The sequence below is a fragment of the Triticum aestivum genome, chromosome 3B (genome assembly GCF_018294505.1).
Source record: "Triticum aestivum cultivar Chinese Spring chromosome 3B, IWGSC CS RefSeq v2.1, whole genome shotgun sequence".
NCBI classification, from domain to species: domain Eukaryota; kingdom Viridiplantae; phylum Streptophyta; class Magnoliopsida; order Poales; family Poaceae; genus Triticum; species Triticum aestivum.
This window is the reverse complement of record NC_057801.1, coordinates 93,290,447-93,299,677: the sequence shown is the minus strand read 5'-3', so window position 1 is coordinate 93,299,677 and position 9,231 is coordinate 93,290,447.

Below are 9,231 nucleotides of genomic sequence, written 5' to 3'. Positions count from 1 at the left end.
GATATGGCCATCATCATCTTGTGCTTGTGATCTCCATCTTCAAAGCACCGTCATGATCACCATCATCACCGCCGCGACACCTTGATCTCCATCGTAGCATCGTTGTCGTTACGCCATCTATTGCTTCTACGACTATCGCTACCGCTTAGTGATAAAGTAAAGCAATTACAAGGCATTTGCATTTCATACAATAAAGCGACAACCATATGGCTCCTGCCAGTTGCCGATAACTTCGGTTACAAAACATGATCATCTCATACAATAAAATATAGCATCACGTCTTGACCATATCACATCACAACATGCCTTGCAAAAACAAGTTAGACGTCCTCTACTTTGTTGTTGCAAATTTTACGTGGCTGCTACGGGCTTTAGCAAGAACCATTCTTACCTACGCATCAAAACCACAACGATAGTTTGTCAAGTTAATGTTGTTTTAACCTTCGCAAGGACTGGGCGTAGCCACACTCGGTTCAGCTAAAGTGAGAGAGACAGACACCCGCCAGTCACCTTTAAGCACGAGTGCTCGTAACGGTGAAACCAGTCTCGCGTAAGCGTACGCGTAATGTCGGTCCGGGCCGCTTCATCTCACAATACCGCTGAGCCAAAGTATGACTTGTTGGTAAGCAGTATGACTTGTATCGCCCGCAACTCACTTGTGTTCTACTCATGCATATGACATCTACGCATAAAACCAGGCTCGGATGCCACTGTTGGGGAACGTAGTAATTTCAAAAAATTTCCTACGCACACGCAAGATCATGGTGATGGCATAGCAACGAGAGGGGAGAGTAATGTCCACATACCCTCGTAGACCGTAAGAAGAAGCGTTATGACAACGCGGTTGATGTAGTCGTACGTCTTCACGATCTGACCGATCCAAGTACCGAACGTACGGCACCTCCGAGTTCAGCACACGTTCATCTCGATGACGATCCCCGGACTCCGATCCAGCAAAGTGTCGGGGATGAGTTCTGTCAGCACGACGGCATGGTGACGATGATGATGCTCTACCGGCGCAGGGCTTCGCCTAAACACTGCGACGATATGACCGAGGTCGAATATGGTGGAGGGGGCACCGCACACGGCTAAGGAACGATCCGTAGATCAACTTGTGTTTCTAGGGTGCCCCCCTGCCCCCTTATATATAAAGGAGCAAGGGGGGTGCGGCCGGCCCTAGGAGGAGGCGCGCCGGAGGAGTCCTACTCTCACCGGGAGTAGGACTCCCCCCCCCCTTCCCTAGTTGGACTAGGACTTGGGGGGAAGGAGGAGACGGGGGAAAGGAAAGGGGGGGGCGCCGCCCCCCTCCTTGTCCTATTCGGACTTGGGGGGAGGGGTGCGCGGCTGCCCCTTGGCCCCTTCTCCTCTTCCTCCACTAGGCCGACTAAGGTCCATTAGGTTACCGAGGGGTTCCGGTAACCTCCCGGTACTCCGGTAAAATGCCGATTTCACCCGGAACACTTCCGATGTCCAAACATAGGCTTCCAATATATCAATCTTTATGTCTCGACCATTTCGAGACTCCTCGTAATGTCCGTGATCACATCCGGGACTCCGAACAAACTTCGGTACATCAAAACTTATAAACTCATAATAAAACTGTCATCGTAACGTTAAGCGTGCGGACCCTACGGGTTCGAGAACTATGTAGACATGACCTAGAACTATTCTTGGTCAATAACCAATAGCGGAACCTGGATGCCCATATTGGCTCCTACATATTCTACGAAGATCTTTATTGGTCAAACCGCATAACAACATACGTTGTTCCCTTTGTCATTGGTATGTTACTTTCCCGAGATTCGATCGTCGGTATCCAATACCTAGTTCAATCTCGTTACCGGCAAGTCTCTTTACTCGTTACGTAACGCATCATTCCGTAACTAACTTATTAGCTACATTGCTTGCAAGGCTTATAGTGATGTGCATTACCGAGAGGGCCCAGAGATACCTCTCCGACAATCAGAGTGACAAAACCTAATCTCGAAATACGCCAACCCAACATGTACCTTTGGAGACACCAGTAGTACTCCTTTATAATCACCCAGTTACGTTGTGACGTTTGGTAGCACCCAAAGTGTTCCTCCGGTAAACGGGAGTTGCATAATCTCATAGTTACAGGAACATGTATAAGTCATGAAGAAAGCAATAGCAATATACTAAACGATCAAGTGCTAGGCTAACGGAATGGGTCATGTCAATCACATCATTCTCCTAATGATGTGATCCCATTAATCAAATGACAACACATGTCTATGGTTAGGAAACATAACCATCTTTGATTAATGAGCTAGTCAAGTAGAGGCATACTAGTGACTATATGTTTGTCTATGTATTCACACATGTATCATGTTTCCGGTTAATACAATTCTAGCATGAATAATAAACATTTATCATGATATGAGGAAATAAATAATAACTTTATTATTGCCTCTAGGGCATATTTCCTTCAATATCTTCCTACTAATTCAACTTGGTCACTTGCATCCACCCATTTTAATCTTATCCGTGTTTCTTCCACAACCTCTTCATAACTAGGAGTCTCAAGAAATATCAATACTTCCTCATACTTGTCAACAATATCCACATTCATGAATGCCTCTTTGTCAACATAATGAATATTCACAATCTTGTCCATCTAAAAAAGGGGAACATAAGTATAAAAATGTACAATGCTAAATATACCACATTGCTAACAAAACCACTAACTCTAACCCTAAATCTTAACATTAGGCATAACCCTAACCCTAAATCTTAACATTAGTCATAAACCAAACAATAAGGTATGCTCAACAACATCACAATGCAACATCATTGGAACAACAATACTAAAAACATCACATTATACATCCATGTTCAAAACTAGGGTTAGGACCAACAAGAACAAATCAATCCAAATGGGCAAATCCAACCAATAAAAATTTGTGAGATGAAGGAGGTTACCTCAACGAACGAAAATGACACCGGATCCACGGACCAACCCAATCGATTTGCAAGGATTTGAGAGGGGCTAAGTGAGGGACACAAAGGGGGAAAAGGGCAAGAGCTCGGGATAGGCCAATGGGGGAGAAGAGATTGAGTGGTGAGTGGTGGGTGCAAGCCGCACGACCACCTAAAATATCTGCACCAGAAATGCCATTGGTGCTGGCGTTTCTAGAAACGCTAGCTGGCTCGGTGTTTCAAACCCGCCACGTCAGCTTGCAACGCCAACTCGGCCTGGCAGTGGGCCAGGTAAGAAACGCTAGCTTGGTCGGCGTTTCCATGTTCATCAGAAACGCCGCAGGCCCTGGCGTTTCTAAAAGGGTCAAATCATGAAATACTTTCACGTCGGGTTCAGTTTGTGACCATAAACGTTGACAAGGTCAAAACAGTGATTTCGTCCTGTGTGTGTGTGTGTAAAGTTTTTGAATACATTTTTTTTTTGTTTTTTGAACCTATGCCGACATTTTTTACACTGTATATAATTGTTTTCTAAAATGCCACAAACGTGTTTTTTGGAGCTTGGGATTTTTTCTGTAAAATGTCACCTACTTTTTTCATTGTAAGATTTTTTTATAATATATAAACATTTTTAATAAATTTGCATACATTTTTGAAACACCGGAACATTTTTTGAAAACACACGAATATTTCTATGAAATGTCACATACATTTTATCAGTGGAAATAAATATTTTTTGAACCTATGCTAACTTTTTTTACACTGTGCATAATCATTTTATAAAATTAGATTAGACCCCGCGCGTTGCTGGACCTTAAGGCTTTTCTTGTAAAAGAAAGAAGAAAATGCCAAACTGGTATTGAGAATCAAGAAGAACAATGTGACAACAAAGAGTAATTTATCAATTGTTAGTAGAGTAGGTTTTCTTAAACTATATGGACAAAGTATTTGTCAACCTACTTGATTAACTTTGCTTTGATCACCAGGAGATTATCTTAATTATCTCATTGTGTCAACTTTATTATTTGACACTGCATTGTATAGTAATATGCTATGGGGTAATAAAGGGGGCGTCGAGGAATAGTGAGTCCACAAAATTTGTAGGTAGCAAGCAGATAATTACATGACATTTACAAAGGTAAAATCTAAGAAAGATGTAAAACTTTTTTCATTCGAAAGTGTGAGAGAACTGCAATTTTCATATGAAATAAGAATGTTAGCTTCTTGATTTTTATAAATTTTGACAATAGCAATTCAAGTAAGCGTTCAACCTTTTATGTTAATCAACAGAAGATGAAAAAGGGAGTTCTCAAAGGTGAGTAACTAACATGGTTTAGGTATAACAAAGGTACCATCCAACAATCAACTTGCTTTGAGTGCCGGTATTCCAAAAAGAGATCCTTGTGAGGCGGCTGGGGGCATGATGTGGGGTCGGCAAGGCAGGGACAACAATAAAGATGGACTTACCGGTATTGGGGTCGCAGCGCACCACCTCCCACAACGCTTTGCCAATGCTCGGGAGGTTGGTGTTGACGCCTCCTCTACATTCTCCTCGTCCAACAGTTGGTGGTAAACCCATGGGGTGCTAACAAACTATCGCTGCTCGACGACAGATGGCAGTAGAGGCTTCAAGGAAAAAATATGACATCTTTCGAGAGCAACTTATTATCTTTTCGGTGAAAGAAGATGAAGAGGATATCATAAATCCGTTGGTTTCTTTTACAAAAGAAATAGTGGAGTAGATGAAGAGGATGGAGATTTGGTGGAGAAGAAGATGGAAGCGGTGGAAATAATTAGATGTTGGAGTTATTGAGGGGACGGTCCATAGGAATCGTCGGGAGAAAACACTCTTGTGGAGAATAAAAAAAAGAGAACAGCAAGATGTTTTTTTAGGGGTCAGCAAGCCGTTTGATGGGCCTTCAATGGGAAATATACGTGAGCATTTGGACAAGAAAATAACGAAGCGACGCGGTAGAAAAAGGTCTTCGTATGAAAAAAAAGAATAATGTGTGTGGCATCACCAAAATGAATGAAAATTTGGTGGTGTTGGAGCTAATTTTCCGAGATGGCATGTGTGGGTCATATGTGGTAATGTGGATAGGTTGCATAAGAGAAATATGATAATGGAGATGAACTATTCAGGTATTATAGATGTCACAAACATTTTTTAGAATGTGGTAATATTTCCATAAAATGTCACCTACATTTTTTTTAATGTTACGGAATACATTTAAATTGTAAAAACATTTTAAAAAATTGGATACATTTTACCGGAGCATATTTTCATTGTCAAGAACATTTTGTGGAAACACGTGAATATTTCTTTAAAATGTCAGATACATTTTCTTGAATGGAAATAAACAATGTTCTGAACCTATGCGGACATTTTTTTACACTGTATATAACATTTTTTTAAATGTCACGAACATTTTTTTTTTGAAATGCGGTAATATTACTATAAAATGTATCTACATTTTTTTATTGGTACGATTTTTTTTACATTGTACAAACATTTAAAAAAATCATACATTTTTTGATACACTAGAACATCTTTGCATTGTCAAGAATAATTCTCGGAAGCACGTGCATATTTTGTTAAAATGCCAGGTACATTTTTGAATGGAAATAAACAATTGTTTGAACGTATACAATTTTCATGAACATTTAGTTGAAACGCGGGAATATTTCAGTAAATTGTCACATACATTTTTTAATTGTATGAATTATTATTTTATATTGTAAAATTATTTTTTAAACTTTATATACTTTTTGTGAAACACCAGGAAAAAAAATCATTGTCAAGAACACTATTCTGAAAGTTATCAACATTGCTAAAAACTTTCTAACAATTTCTATTTATACATGTTAACAGTTTTTCAAAAACTTGTTTTTTATTTTCTTAAGTAACTTTTCGGAAATATGTGCATTTAAAATAAAAGAATAAAGAAAACTAAAGTAACATCGGCATTACAACCCACATTGCTACTGCGTCGGCCCACAGCATGCTCCCTTCGGGACGACGCGAGCCACTGCCACGATTGTCTTAGAAAAAGCTTCAGCCACGAAGCAGGCGGCCTCGCACTAGGCGGCACAGAGCCACACCCCACTGAAGGCTCCGGACGTGTTTGGTTGCCTGCATAAGGCTCAACCAGATCCGCGCGGAAAGAATTCGGCCTATTTGGTTACCTGTATACATTATTGGACCTTCATCGCACGCTTCTTAAAGCAGCCTAGAGGCTGGCTCGCTGAAAATGCTCGAATCGGCAGTTTCTCACGAGTCAGGCCGAGGCGAGCGCAAGCGAGCGGGCCCTTGCAGGAGTGGAGATGGGAGGGATGTGAGGTGATTACCTGAGGTCTTCTTCAACCTCAAGTAAGCTTGTCTCTAATCTCCTCTCTTCCTTGTCCCTTTGATCTACACAACGATGCTTCGATTCGAGGTAAGCTCTACACGAAAAAGATGCACCTCGATGCTACGGTTCTATTCAGGCAATCGGTTCGTAGTTTTGTTGGCTGGAAGTTCTTTATTTCGTGTTCTCGTTTGGAGCTGTTCTGGACGAATTTTGTCAGATTCGTCGCGCACGATCGATCGTTTGAAATTTTCTTTGACCAGCAGCATAATCTCGCAGTTCCGCACAACATTCGTGTTGTAAGTTTTTGGTGTCGACGATCGTAGCTTCATCTCTCCTTGAACAACAGTCTACTGCACTGACGCCGCCATGTCGAGCTCCTCTGTCCTCTGCTCAGAGCCCTCCTATTCGTCTCTCTCGACGCTGAAGCCCTTCCCCTTGATCTCCTTGCCCACGCCCTACTACACAAGAGTCGTTTCCGGGTGTCACGCATCTCGGCCTACTCTCTGTCGTCCTCCTACTGCACTGACGCTGCAATGGCGCGCACACTGCAGTTCGCCGCGCCGCCGACGGGGTCGATCATCTTGGCCTCCTCTTGGCCTCCTCTCTCTCGCCCTACTACACTGGAGTCGTTTCCAGCGTCGATCATCTCGGCCTCCTCTCTCGTCCACTGCATTGGCGATACCATGGCGCGAGCACTGCATTCTCCTCCTCCGTCGACTGTCTTTGCACAAGCACCGCAACTAGTTCGCCGACGGTGTCGCTCGTCGTGCCGCCGACGGGGTCGCTCGCCCATGACTCCATGCTCGTCATGTCGGACATGGCGCCACGACCACTATCCACCGCAATCGCCATGGTCTGACGCACACTGCATTTCTTCTCCCCCTTCCTTTGCTAGCTCTTAACCATGTGTGCTAAGTGCAAGGGCTAGCTCTTAATCATACCCCATGCGGGCAACCACCCAAACAACGTGTAGTTGTATGCGTCAAGACAGTGCAGGCAACCAAACAACGTGCCAAAGTTGATCCCCTAATGCAGAAAGTCCATATGCAGGCAACCAAACAACTTGCAAATGTCGCATATGAGACTGTTTTTTCAGAGCCAAGCTGAGTGGAGAAGGGTATGCAACGCAGGTACTGTAGCCGACGGCAACCAAACACGCCCTACATGTGCATCGAGACCCGGTTGCACATTAAAAATAGGGCAGTGATAGGCGTCGATGCACCGACCCAAATTTCGGCCGACCTATCTTTCTTCGTCATGCTCGTGTACACCTCCTATATGAGGGAGACTCCAGGGAAAAACATGGCCGCCGTGCTCGCCCCCGGCCACTGCACCCTCGTCCTCGGCCACATGTGCTAGCCAGTCACCCCGAGCCACCCCGTGCTCGCTGCCCTCGGCGGCCATCCCCGTCTCCAGTCTCTGCCAATGCAACAACTGCGCCTACGGTTGCAGCTTCCCGTGGCGACGGCTGTAGCACTGGTGGCGACGACAGCTCCTCGTCGGTGCACTCACCGCTGCTTCATGCCCGTCGGTCTCCATCTCGTCGTTCGCACCTCACCATTGCAACAAATTGCTCGGCTCGTTCCAACAAGTTAAAGCGTCGTTTCCAGAAAAAAATACATGCTATTTTGCAATGCGGCAAACCGCGGCGGCAGTAGTAGCCGGATGGGACACCGTAGTAGCAATTTGCAACGCCGGTTGTAGCATGTAGCAAAATCTCCTTGAGTCGATTGTTGCTTGGAGCAGTGCCTCCCATCCTCGCCGGCCATGGTCACCACACTCGCCAGTCTCGGTCGTAGCAAAAAACGAAGCCGGTAGTAGCAAAAAAACATAGTCGGTTGAAGCAAAAAAAGAAGAAGAAGAAGAAGAAGAAGAAGAACACCCTTATGAACGCTTATGAACGCGCACACACACCTCTATGAACACCTTCGAGAGATTGAGGCGGCATATCACCTTGAGATTTATAAAGTCCCCGTAGGCGTCTCGTCGGCGGCGGGAACGTATACTCCCACTGAAAACGCATCACCGAAAATTCTAAAATAATCGAGCATCAGGATTTAAACTCGGATGGATTAGAAATATCATTGTCCCTCTAAACATCCAATTATATGTTAATTCGCGGCGAACAAATTACTTGCCCGGCCCCTAAACACATGCGTACGTAAACATACGGACAGTAAAACTGATAGTATGATGCATCCACAAACGAAACCGAACACACGTTCTACCACGTGCGAAGCATTCTACTACGATCAACTTGACAAACAAAAACACGCGCTACTCAAAGCCTGAAGCCAAATCAATATCAATGGATTCATCATTGTATATATGTTTTTCACATCATATAGATTTGTCACGAAAAAGCAATTCGGCTCCCAGGTCCAGATGATCCCGGAATCTCGACCCGTCGATGGTCCGCACGTATGCGAGTATTCTGTACCGTACTGGACCATATAGAATATCCACTAATGCATTTAAATAAGTAACGACGTTAGCCAGACGAAAGACGGTACAGACGGTACAGATGGCGGCAACTGTCATGTACCATGGCGTTGGTTCAGACGGACGGAGCGACCACGTTCATGTGCTTTGTCGTTTGCGCTTGGAGCTGTACGGCGGGAATCAGGCCACTCTCCACACCGCAATAAATGCCCAACTCCCACCCACTCCTCGTTCCCATCCGGAGAATTTCCAGCAGTAGCACAACAACTCAATCCATCCATGGCGTCTTCGTCTTCCACCTCGCAGCACTCTAGGGCTCATGAACTTCCCCCACTGATTCCATGCTCATTGTGCGGTGTCAAGATACTCCTTGAGATCTAGGCCCAGGGATCGATTCGACAAATGCAGACTGAACCATGAAAGTAGATCTTGAAGTTCCACCCTTTGCATCATCAAATTCATACACTGACGATTTTGTAAAAAAAAAAAAAAAAAATAG